Below are 13,922 nucleotides of genomic sequence, written 5' to 3' on the forward strand. Positions count from 1 at the left end.
CTCAGTGTCGAACGTGGCACTGATTTTGAAAAAAGATAAAAATCCAGAAATGATGTCTTCTTATAGGCATATATCACTGTTAAACCAGGATTATAAGCTGCTAACTGCTATAATTGCATCTAGACTTAAGAAGATTCTTGAGCCTTTAATACATCCGGACCAAGCAGGTTTTATGGTGGGCAGAAACTCGGTGAAGAATCTTCGAAAAGTGATGTTAGCTATTGACCATTTCTGGAGTAAAGCGATAAATAAGAAAAAAGCACACTTTAATACAGACTTAGCCCTACTCACAGTCGATGCTGAGAAGGCGTTCGACTGTATAGTGTGGGACCATCTGTTTACGGCACTTAAAGGATTTGGTCTCAAAGGGAATTTCTACCAGTTTGTGCGGATTTTATATCGGGCCCCAACATCTGCTATTATTGTTAATGGGGAAGTATCTAAGAGTTTTACTCTTCAACGTGGCACACGACAGGGGTGTCCCCTTTCCCCTTTGCTTTTTAATTTATCATTAGAGCCGCTAGCTATTCTATTAAGAAAAGAGCTAAAGGGAATTAAGTTAGGGGATAAAAATCTGGTGACATCGCTATTTGCGGATGATATTTTACTTTTTCTAAGTAATATCAATCAATCCATACCCCAATTACTAAAAATTATAGAAATTTTTAGCTCAATCTCGGGCTATAAAATTAATTGGGGGAAATCGGAATTGATGTGGATTTATAAGCCTAAGCTCCCTGTTCTTCACCTTTTCAAAGAAGTACAGGAAATTAAGTACCTGGGTATTATCCTAAGTAAGAACCCCTCGTGCTGGTATGAACTAAATTTTCGGAAATGTATTGAGATGTTTAAGCAGAAATTATTAGCATGGCATAATTTACCCATTTCACTCTCTGCCAGAGTTATGCTAGTTAAAGCAATTTTATTCCCAAAATTATTGTACTTGCTACAGAATCTTCTGCTGTTAATTACTAAAAAGGACTTAAAAATAGTACAAAGTCTGTTCAGTAGATTTATATGGCATGGGAAGAAACCTAGGGTTTCTTTATTTAAATTATCACATTTCAAAGTACATGGTGGCTTAGCACTTCCGAATCTCCAGTTTTACAATTACGCCTCACTGGTTAAATTTGTATTAGACTGGATACTAGAAAAAGAACATGTTTCTTTTTTTGGATTAGAAACACACTTGGTGGGCCCATTTGCCTTGAAAGCGCTGATCCATATTCCTTTTTCTAAACTACCAACAAATGTGGCACATATGATCACTTTTAAATATATAGTTTTGGCATGGCAAAAAGTATGCTCGGAATTACATATTAATTTTCGCAGATCTGCATTTCTCCCCTTAGTAGGTAACCCGTATTTTATGCCGGGACGCACATATAAAATTTTCTCTACATGGGCTAGCAATGGCCTTAAAAATATAAAAGATATGTGTGTAAATGAGTCACTAGTGATTAAGACATTCACAGAGCTAAAAGCTCATTTTAATTTACCAAAAACTTCTTTCTATGCTTATCTCCAGGCACAACACTGGATTGGGTCTTTACGAACAGAGGCTGAAAATTCTACGTCACTGGGAGATTTAGATGATGTAATTAAACTATATCAAGCTGGAAAAACCTCCATTTCAATTTTATATAATCTACTTATTAAACATAAGGGGCTGTTGCATATTGAGGATTTAGAGAGGAAATGGAATAAGCTCCTTCCAAATGTAAACAAAGATCATATTTTACAAAGCTTTAGATTAATTGACCAAACGCAAGTTTTTATAGATTGGAAGGAATCACATTTCAAGTTAATTAATTTAGTATATGTTACACCAGCTAAGATGTCAAAATGGTATAAGACAGAAGTTAATTGTCCCAAATGTAATGCTAAAGATGCAGATGAAAGACACTGTTTTTGGAATTGCCCTAAAGCGTCTCAGTTTTGGAGTAAAGTGTGTTTTTGGGTGAATAAGGTAAATCCGTGCAATTTCAACTTTGAGTCAAGACATATTTTTTTTTTCATAGGGCAGGAGGAACCCTATGCAAATATTAGGCTCATAAATACATTAATTTTAGTAGGACGTAATGTTCTGCTTAGGAATTGGAAATCCCCACGTGAACCTAAATTCAAGGAGTTTGTAAATAAAGTTTATAATCAGATTACAATGGAACAATTTAATTTAAGAGATGCCAACGACAAGTCAATACAAAGATTCTTTGCTAAATGGAAAAAAGTGATATTAACCTTACCTATAAGTGCTCAATTACAGTTAGTTGCCCCATTTAGGGATTCCAGCTGGTTTGTGCAGCAACTAGAGCTTGGTTTATTTTCTCCCGAGTGGAAGGTTTAACTATACTATTAGGGGATCTCTAAAGGGGGCTTTTTGTATTTGCTTTTCGTTTCTCCTTCCATTCTGGGGTCGGGCCGACTGACCAGCTTAGGAAGACCCAAACTGTTTGCTACCTGTATATTCTTATTCTGTTTCTGTATATATTTAAGTCTTTGTCGTATGAGGGGTAACAATTGATAACTTAATTTTGTTATTGAAGAAATGTTCTATTCCCTATCATGTAATCAAGTGATCATAACTGATATCCTAATCTTTTTTTCTTTACCCCTGAATGATATTTCAAATAAAAAATTGAAAAAAAAAAAAAAAAAAAAAAGAACTTCTGGCCTGCCCCGCTTCAAGTGTCCTGTCAGAAAGGACCTTCAGTGCAGCAGGAGGTATTGTCACTGAGAAGAGAAGTCGCCTAGGTAAAAAAAGTCTAGATTACCTCACCTTTATTAAGATGAATGAGGGATGGATCCCGAAGGGACTGACAGTGGGCGATACATTTGACTAAAAAAGGCCTGATGAGATGAGCTGCCTTGGGCTAAAAATGGTCCACACGCTGCTGTATTTGATCTCTGAATGCCGGATGACTTGCGTGACTTATCCGCCACCAACTACGGTTCAAGCCGCAATGCTTTAGGGCACTTTCTGCCTGGGAAACAAACATAAATTTTTCTGGCTGCTGCTACAGCAGCGGCTGCAACAATGCCTAATTTTTCAGGCATGTGTTAATGCCTAATTTTTCTGGCCTCTGGTGCTGCACTGTGGCTTCAAAAACCAAACCAAAAAAAAGGCACATAACAGGGATTAAACTGATAGGAATAGTACTATTTAACACACCACTCCTATCTGGTGGCACATTAGATTGCACGCACAGTGCCCCAAATTTGAAGTAGGAGGACCGACCAAGAATCTTTTTCCATCTCCCGGTTCCTAAAATCGATGCCATATACACGTCCCCTGATAGGGGACGTAACAGGGATTAAACTGATAAGAATAGAACTACTTAACACACCACTCATATCTGGTGGCACATTAGATTGCACGCGCAGTGCCCCAAATTTGAAGTAGGAGGACCGACCAAGCATCTTTTTCCATCTCCCGGTTCCTAAAATCCATGCCATATACACGTCCCCTGATAGGGGACGTAACAGGGAATAAACTGATAAGAATAGAACTACTTAACACACCACTCATATCTGGTGGCACATTAGATTGCACGCTCAGTGCCCCAAATTTGAAGTAGGAGAATCGACCAAGCATCTTTTTCCATCTCCCAGTTCCTAAAATCCATGCCATATACACGTCCCCTGATAGGGGACTTAACAGGGATTAAACTTATAGGAATAGTACTACTTAACACACCTTATAATAACACAGAGAGAAGCAATGCAGAGAGAGGAGTCTGAAGAAGAGGAGTCAGAGGAGGAAGATGGCTTTGAGGAGGTGGAAGACCAAACACAGCAGGCGTCCCAGGGGGCTTGTTGTCACCTTTCGGGGGCCCTTAGTGTTGTACATGGCTGGGTGGAGGAAGAGACCTTCAATGACATCAGTGATGACAAGGAACGGGACATGGCTAGCTTGGTATCCAACCTTGTGCAAATGGGGAGTTTGCGGTTTTGCAAATGGACTGTTTGCGGTTGTTTGCGGTGCGTTAAAGGGACAGTCTAGGCCAAAATAAACTTTCATGATTCAGATAGAGCATGTAATTTTAAACAATTTTCCATTTAACTTTTATCACCAATTTTGCTTTGTTCTCTTAGTATTCTTAGTTGAAAGCTTAACCTAGGAGGTTCATATGCTAATTTCTTAGACCTTGAAGCCCACCTCTTTCAGATTGCATTTTAACAGTTTTTCACCACTAGAGGGTGTTAGCTCACGTATTTCATATAGATAACACTGTGCTCGTGCACGAGAAGTTATCTGGGAGCAGGCACTGATTGGCTAGACTGCAAGTCTGTCAAAAGAACTGAAAAAAGGGGCAGTTTGCAGAGGCTTAGATACAAGATAATCACAGAGGTTAAAAGTATATTATTATAAATGTGTTAGTTATGCAAAACTGGGAAATAAAGGAATTATATATCTTTTAAAATAATAAAAATTCTGGTGTAGACTGTCCCTTTAAACGGGGAGTTTGGTCTGTCACTGTGAAGCGGGCATAACCCTTACACTACCTGATCGATACAACATCATACCTGATGTTTTAAAGCACGTTATTCCAAACAATTTAGGAATGTTAGGTGAGTTATGCCCTTTATGGCTTAAAACCAGACTCTGCATCAACTATGTAATTTTCCATGGGAGTTTTGCCATGGATCCCCCTCTGGCATGCCACAGTCCAGGTGTTAGTCCCCTTGAAACAATGTTTCCATCACTATTGTGGCCAGAAAGAGTCCCTGTGGGTTTTAAAGTTCGCCTGCCTATTGAAGTCTATGGCGGTTCGCCCGTTCGCGAACAGTTGCGGAAGTTTGCGTTCGCCATTCGTGAAACCAAATTTTTATGTTCGCGACATCACTAGTGCCAACGCACTTATATATATAATAATATATAATATAATAGCCCAGACGGCTCATTTGTCTGCTACATACCCAGATTCTTGAATCACTAAAGTTCCTGCGTCAGATGAGCCCAAAACTAATGTGATAGAGACAACTGTGAGCACCCGGAGCAAACTTTAAGGTTGAGGCTTTTTACCCCCCCGGCGAGGCACTCTTGGGGCCTTGTCATTATGCAGCACATAGTGCTGAATGCAAAGTACCTAGAGGGTACTGGCACTAAACACCCTGAGAGGAATCTACACTTCTACCTACCGGATGGAGTCTAACTGTGCCAAATTACACAACCAACTACAGGACCTCCTGGATGAACATTTCCTGCATCTTGTGTGTACATTAGATACAACTTGGGGTCACAACAGCAACTCAGAATGGCACCTTTGCACCGATAGCATGGAGAACATTCTACTCGAGTCTGTTGATAGGAGCAAGGAATCGGTTACAGGATGGCAACCTGGTGTCCCCCTCACGAGCAATTGCCCTCCAAACGAAACAAGCACAGCAATCTGTTTAGACCACAAAATGGAGAACGCTGCAACAACCTTATCTACGCCTACCCACTTTCCTTCTGTCCCGAACCCGGATCCAAGGACAGCTATGGACTATTATTCTTTGAATGGTCAAAGGGATCAGTGCACTGCCATTCAACCAGTCACTATGTTTCTGCAATTAGAAGTGTCACTGCAGGGCAGTGAAAAGAGGTCGCCTATTGCGATCACAATCCTGGTCACGCTTACATCCCGTTTCAGACCCAGTTCCATGGGGGACATCAGTTGGTGGTCAACTTACATACGCCTATTATTTAGACTTCCATACAATAAAACTGGTGTGGGCTAGACATTGCTATACATATAGTTTAAGGTGGGGAGCATTAAATATATGCAGTTCCCTGCATGAATCAACAATCAAGACTATACAGACTCTCATAAACACAAATGGGACTTTATCTGTGAAACAACGCACATTTAAAAAGTATTTTGTATCGTAAGGTTGTATTTTTTTTTTTTGAAAATAATTTTTTTATTGAAGTTAAAACATATATCGTCTAAACAAAGACTCGCCCTAAGGCAAAAATTACAGCAAAGAGAATAGTACATTGTCTATATAAAAGCATTATTGAGAAAGTAATATGCATATACAGCAAGAAAGAAAATACATTTCAAATCTGGTTATGAAGATAGACAATATCTTTGGCGAGATAAAATAGAACTTCTTTTTATATTATCAGCGTATAAACTCCACAATCTAGTAAAATATTACCTTAGACCAAAATATTAGCCTGTGGAGGCTTAACATAAGTATCAGCCACTCTTGGGCCGAGATATATAGAGGGAGGGGGATATTCAGCGGGTAAGCACCGCTATATTTATAGGAAAAGGGGGTGGGAGGACGGAGCCATATTTAAGTGTAAGTAGCATAGGGTACCGGGAGTGGGCCTAAGGATAAACTAGGCTTAGGAGCAATTGTGATGCCAGAGGCAGATCATATAGCAAGTTAGCTGCTGTGATACCATCAAAATTATGGTACCTACAATATATTAAAAGTTTACAGCCACACTATTGTGAATTAAACATATAAAATGACACGTATGTCCCTGAGTCACAGGGTGTCTGGGCTGCTATACAGAGTCTTCATTAGCTAGCTGAAAGTCTACACTTCAGACTTACCGCATTCGAATTATAATATTCATAGAGTAGAGAGCAATGTTATGGTGAACACAATACTTATAATAGTGTAAATACAATCTTAGAGGAATCTTTTGGTCTATACATAAAGAGAGCTTTAACTATCTATATTATAGACTATTATTATGCAAGAAGCTAAACTAAATGTTAGAGTTAATAACTAACAGGAGCCCTCTATAAGACATAATAACCTGGATATGAACTCCATTGCATATTGCGCCTTCATGGGGCTTAATTGTGAGACCTTACATTAACAATAGGACATATAAGCAAGCAAGATAAAATTTCCTATTGACAAGCCTGCAGTAAAACTCTATGTGTAATAACAATATTAACTGTGCAAGCTAGGTGAGCTTTGGAGTTAACTAACATCTAATCTTAACATAACTTAGCATTTCTTAACAACTTCTAATATGATATGATATGGGAGCACAGGTAGCAGTACTCCCCAATATTGGTGAAATATAACAGACCCCCTCATAAAGATACTAGACAATTAGATTTTATATACAAATAGCTGGGTAGGGTAGCTTAAGGGTGGTCAGTAGGCCTGGGAGTTCATACTAGATGTCATAGATTGCAGATCCTGCGTAATATAATCATGGGACTTCTACACACAGCGTAAATGTAACCTATATGACATGAATTAAACCAAAAAGAGAAGACCTGTGCTTCTAAATGTAACTCTATTGGGAGAGTACGCTGCTAGTATATAGAGAGTATTGTCATAATAGAGATGAACCTCATATATAAATGTAGAACATTATAAGGCTTAATGTAACTAGTAAAGGGATTTACCATTATACAACATTAGGATCGGTATATCTAATTAAAATATATAATGGAAGTGGACCCAAAAAAGTAAGCCTATAATCAACAGCAGTAAACAAGCTTGCTCAAAATAAGCAGCAATATAGGATGGTTGTCTGCATTAAGATTGCTAAAGCCATATATTTCCAAATAGCTATCTGTATAGTCCCAATATACAAATAATGTCTGCAACCGGATTTTCAAAATGTGTACATCAGGCATGAGGCAAAACATTGAAATTTGCATGGTAACAGAAACATCACATAACAAAATGAGCTATGAAAAGGTAGTTATACAATCATTTCAAGGAGAAACATCTCAGCTGCACAGACAGAACTGTGTTATATAGCATTTCATATGTAAGCATAAGGAAGCTAATTATTTGTGTAGTTCTTGTCTAGAGAAAGTGAAAGCCTGAATAGAGTTCATGAGCCTAAATAATTTATATGAAGTGAAGCGTATCATCTGCGCCAACTCTAATGAAACCTCTTCCACATTTGCTCTATTACTTAGAAGAACATGTTGCTCTGTATAAGGCTCGATGTCATGAGTTAGACATCGCAGGGCAGAACCCATCTGTACAAATATTTACATATACCTCTCTCAACATTGCATTCTCATACTAGAGTAGCGCTGAGGCTAAAGGAATAAGACTGTATCGTTAGGGTATATTGAGCCTTGTAACCATGTACACATGTGGAGATCTTAGTGGGTGATGAATTATAAAAAGCTGCCAAGGGAGTCAAGACGTTGCACGTATCAGCTATATAAATATATGTCACATTAATAGTCGTTTACATAGATATTCAGGACTAATCTAAAAATAAGAATAAAAAAAAAATACAAGCAGCATATTAACTGATCCATATATTACTTGTTAAGCTTGCCTACTAGTAGGAATAGAGTATGACATATAATATATAGTATTATAAAACACTTAAGAAAACAGTTACATCTAATGACTATAAAACAAACATTTCTCATTCTGATATCCCACTCTCCCTAATTACAGGGCCGTGAGAGTAGAAAAACATAGAACATTTAGCCGCCATCTTAGAGAGTTCCCAGAGCCAAGATATATCTGGCGCCCGGTCATTTAAAACTTATTTATTTTGTCCAGGGTAGAGACAAACATCTTACTGTAAGTCTTTAGGAGTGTATATAACGTTTGACGCACTGAAAGTCTTTAATACGAGCTGCCCGATATTTGAAGACAAGTACAGATCTATCTCATCAGCCTATACCGGCTCTTCTAGTGTAGATGCAGCACGGGAGAACCCGCACAGAGTCCCACCTTTGTGAGGTAATAGACAGAAAGTTACCATCTGGGCAAATTATGAGTAGACACACAAGCCTTTTAGGGAGATATCGATCTCTGCGGAGAAGAGTCAGTAGCGGTTCCCACCGCTGCTTATATTTGACAAGACGCCTCACAGAAATCTTTGCCGGTTCTTCTGTCCCATACGAGATAATATCAGAAGGTGCTGTGAGCGATCGATATATGCGCTCTGACCTCTGCACACAGCAGTCTTCTGCACCGCGCGTTGCCTCAGCAGTGTTAGGGCTTGGGGACATGTGCAAACTTAGATGAGGGAGTACACCGGGTATCTGATATTGCAGCGCTTTGTTCTGGGTAGTCTCCACTATACCCATCGGACTAGTTGCCATGTGAAGCGTGTTATCAATTTCCAATTGCGTAGGGTCACCTCCTTCATAGCCACCTAATACACAGATCAGGTCTCCTCCAGGCTGCTCCGCCTGTGATCGTGTGAGGTAAGGCTGGGTAAGCGGCGGATCTTCTGTAAGGCCCTCCAAGTGGGCCTCATATTGAGGTAGGCAGACAGCGCCATCTTGGCTTCGTAGCTCCGTAAAGACGGACCGTAGACTGCAGAAATGACTATCAGCTTTGTCCAATAAGCCCGCCATCAGTGTAGTTAGATGCACAGAAATGTCTTCCATCTTAGGGGTAAGGTATGATGACAGGATAGGTTCACAATCTTCAATATATTAAAGTTTTAACTTTCAGGCTCCAGGAGCCCAGCTAAGGTAGTCTGTCTCCTTTGACAGTTGGCTCCGCCCCCGTAAGGTTGTATTTTATATGTTCTGAAATTTGCAAGCTAGATGATAAGTATATTTTCTTTGTACCTAGTAGTAAATACTGGATAATGCAGTTATAACAGTACTCTGTGTAGTCTTATAAACACAGCTTCTTGTTGGTCATAACTGTGAAAGTGGATTATTTACCTATTTTATATTCACAGAAAAAGAAAAAAACGTATCTTTTATTTTCTTCCATGCCAGTTGCATTTTTTATGTTTAGATGTTCACAGCCTTTATATTTTCACTGTACTCACCAGTCTGAGATTTAATAAGGCAGCTAGAGTTGCATACTGAAGTTATATCTTATACATGTAGATACTTGTTGGTTACTACACTATAAGTTGAATGCTTGACTAAATGTATACCTGCAGGTTAAACATATTTTTAGCATTTCTGATGTATGGCTACCAGTTATCCTCTATATGTTTTGCTGTTTACAGCCACTATAGTGGTTTTGTTTTTACCAGTTTGAGATCTCACAAAGCTATCAGGGCAGCAATCTGAAGATACTCCTTTTAAAACTACCTCTTGGTTATAGTAATAGAAACTGAATGTTTATTTAATATATTTCTGCAGGTCAAATATAAACATGTACCCATCCTACATAATTCCTATTTATATTTCTATAGCTCCTACTAGACTGAGATTTGATAAGAGGGATAGAGTAGCAATCTATAGATATCTCTTGTTGAGGCAGTAACCTACAGAAACTAAGTCCTCACCTAATATATATTTGCAGGACAAATATATTTATTCTCTCCCAACTAGCAGTACTAATTTTACCAACGTTACTCCTTATTTTGATTTCTCTAGCTACACCTAAGAGTGCTTGCTTCTGGTCCCCCATTAGCATGTCTTAGGGTCTCGCTGTCTACGGCCGGGATGGCGAGATCCTATCTTTGTTGAAACAGGTAGGTGTGTCTTATATCTGGATTTATCCTTATGATGACTGCCCTAATAATGCTCCTAGCCAAGAAGCTTCCACTCATTTCCAAAATAAGATATGAGCGCAGTGTTGAGTATCTCTTCACTTTTTCTTCGCCTGATACTCCCATTAATAAATTCAAGCCTACACTATACGACTTATAATGGACTACTTAACCAAGGATATGAGCTGTATTGCCTTACTAGCCAAAGCATACCCCCTGATAATCTATAGCTTATAATCTACAGGTGCATGTCCCTCAAGACCTGCTAATTAACACTATGCCCTTGAAATTGGTTCTATCCATGACCCTAGCTTTCCATATAGCATATGTGCACTTACCTGTAACCCTTTGTAATTGTTTTGATGCAGGAATATCACCCATGGTATGGCTCCAGCCATGTTCCTATGCTCTAGACTCCTATGGTAGATTCATTCTACTAGAAAGAAAATCTTATTTTTCCCCCTATTTATCTATCTAATAAATATACAGTAAAATAAAATTAAAATCTGAGGTCTTTATAATGAGCTCCACAAGTGGCCTCCTACCATTGTGGTAACCTTCCACTATTGTTACTTAATACCTTTCATGTGAGGTCCAAGAGTGGCCTCTTAGAAAGATAAGAAGGTTCAAAATTCTTATTGGCATTTCCTTGAACCGTATTTTCGCTTTTCTTTTTTCAGCAATTGTCTGTATTATTTACGTTGCTTTGTACAATAGGGATATGTAACCCATACAATGTAGCTTGTCACAAGCAATTTTAGAATTCTGTTGTATATTGCTGCAATCATTTGTCTGTTTGCCAAATCAGTACCTCAATAAAAAAAAAAAAAAAACTGAAAGTAAGACTGAATTTTCTATTTCAGCAGCTTATTTATTTGCCCTTTGCTTTAAAATAAAATGATGCAACATGACCTTTAAAGTCGTCAATCCCCGGCCCAACATAATAACTCTTTATAAAACTACAATACTTATATAAATAAGACTTGCACACAAAACCTTGGTATAAAATTGGCCGCAGCCATTTTATTAATAACAATAAATTAAATATTAAATATAATAAAACATTTTAAACATTTTAAACAGAACATACCTGATGTTCTTAATTAACATTAAAACAAAACATATTGCCAATTCCCCACAGTGGTGCTAGTTCCCAAACCCACAAAAAACAACATGGCCGTCATTCAAAAAACTGGACTCAACTATATCCACGTTGAGTCCGTACCAAGCACACCTCCACTTTAATAGGGAACCCATCCAAATCACTTGGCCATATTGCTTAAAATATTTGTCTGGGAACTAGCACCCCCGCCTTGCTGCGACAATCACAAAACAAGGAAGAAACACCGCATATTCAGGGAGGGAGGGAGCACTTTTTCAAACAATATTTCTAACAATCTGATGACAGATTCTCCCGCTTTTTTCTTAAGTACGCAGTAGCGCGTGCTAACCCCGCCCATTACCCCTTAATACCCAATCAGAACAAACTAGGCCTATTCCTCCAACGGTCAAGGCCCCTTCCCGTTACTCCGCACTCCCAGGGGCTCCTTGACCTTTAAAGTCGTCAATCCCCGGCCCAACATAATAACTCTTTATAAAACTACAATACTTATATAAGTAAGACTTGCACACAAAACCTTGGTATAAAATTGGCCGCAGTCATTTTATTAATAACAATAAATTAAATATTAAATATAATAAAACATTTTTCAACATTTTAAACAGAACATACCTGATGTTCTTAATTAACATTAAAACTTAAAACATATTGCCAATTCCCCACAGCGGTGCTAGTTCCCAAACCCACAAAAAACAACATGGCCGTCATTCAAAAAACTGGACTCAACTATATTCACGTTGAGTCCGTACCAAGCACACCTCCACTTTAATGGGGAACCCCTTGTCCCTATAATAAACCAGTTGCCCACTCACCCAATGGAGAGGCAACTTCTTAAAATCCTCCAAATCACTTGGCCATATTGCTTAAAATATTTGTCTGGGAACTAGCACCCCCGCCACCGACTAGTCTGCTCAAGCAGCCCAGTCCTGCCAAACCCAAAATTTTTCCCAAAGCTTGTTTGATGTCAAACAGAAATAGCTGCAGCCCAAATTGATTGAAATGAACCCCATCTTTTAGATAAAATTCCTCAGCCCCTTCAACTTCAAAATCAGGGTGGAAAACAACACCCCCCAACCTTCTTACAAAGGAACTAATTATTTTATTAATTTTTTTACGGCTCCTTTCAAGCTTTTCTTAATCCCAGGCTGATCTCCACACTAGTCGTGGAGTGATCTGTGACCAAATTATCTTTATCTCAGGATAAAGATCTTTAATATTGCCTAAATCTCTTTTTATCCTTCTGGCCAGTTCCTTTTGAGGAATAATACCCAAGTCATTCCCCCCCCAAATGTAACACTAAAACATCAGTGATGGAAAACCTTACTGTACTCAACAAATACTGGAAACAAAAGCTCCCAACACATGCCCCTAATCCCAAACCATTTGACTTCCCATTGACCAACTGGACACCCAAGCTGCAGGCCGCCCATTTTCTTACTGGCCTCAGCATTGGCCCAATAAATAAATGAATGCCCCATCACCCATACGATCCTCACACCTGAAAATACAAGAAAATAAAAGAAAAAAACATTCAGGATGCTATTTGCTCAGGCATTCCCACAACATTCTCCCACTTTTTTTTTTTTTTTTTAAACTCTCAAATCAGGCCTAACATAAGATTTGTAACAATTTGAACCCCATTTACCAATCTTTTTTACTATATCTTCCCTCAAACCTAGTATAGAAGCCTCAGTAGCGGCCCCTATACGAAATGAATGAGACCCAAACTCCAACGGATTAAAACCCAATAACACAATTGATCCCATCAAAATGGCTCTAAATTGATACTGCGACAAAAAAGAACCATCGGAATGAATCAATAACGGGCCATCTTGCGAAGGCCGTATAGACCCATAATGCAACAATACCTGACAAGGACATACTACTGACCCACTAGGGAAAAGAACTATATTCTTGCCTTTTTTATAAATGTCAGTTTTACTACTCCTCAATAAAATTTCCACCCTATTTTCATCCCATATCACATCTTCTTTCTGTAAACCCCCAGAAACCCTTCTGCTAGGGCTTACTAATTCAGATATCCTGAAGGCCCCGAAAAAGGCCAAAACAAAGGCCGTTCGAAACAATGTTATTTCAAATGCTGATGAACAAATTTAAGACAGTACTACCCAAATCTTTTCCAACAATGTAAATGTAATAGGCCTTCTCTTATCTATATTCTTCGCCTTCTTTTTCAATCCCTTAAGGACCTGACGTACCCAAAAAACTTTTGTAATATCACACATACCCAATAAACGGAATCTAAAAGCTAATGCCACCAATCTTTTATCCATATTAGATGCTGACAAACCCAAAGTTCCCCAATGCCACATCCATTCCAATAAGCAACCTGTGACATCATCAGCCTCTTCCTTAAGTTCAGCATGACCT

This window comes from Bombina bombina, chromosome 8, assembly GCF_027579735.1.
Source record: "Bombina bombina isolate aBomBom1 chromosome 8, aBomBom1.pri, whole genome shotgun sequence".
NCBI classification, from domain to species: Eukaryota; Metazoa; Chordata; class Amphibia; order Anura; family Bombinatoridae; genus Bombina; species Bombina bombina.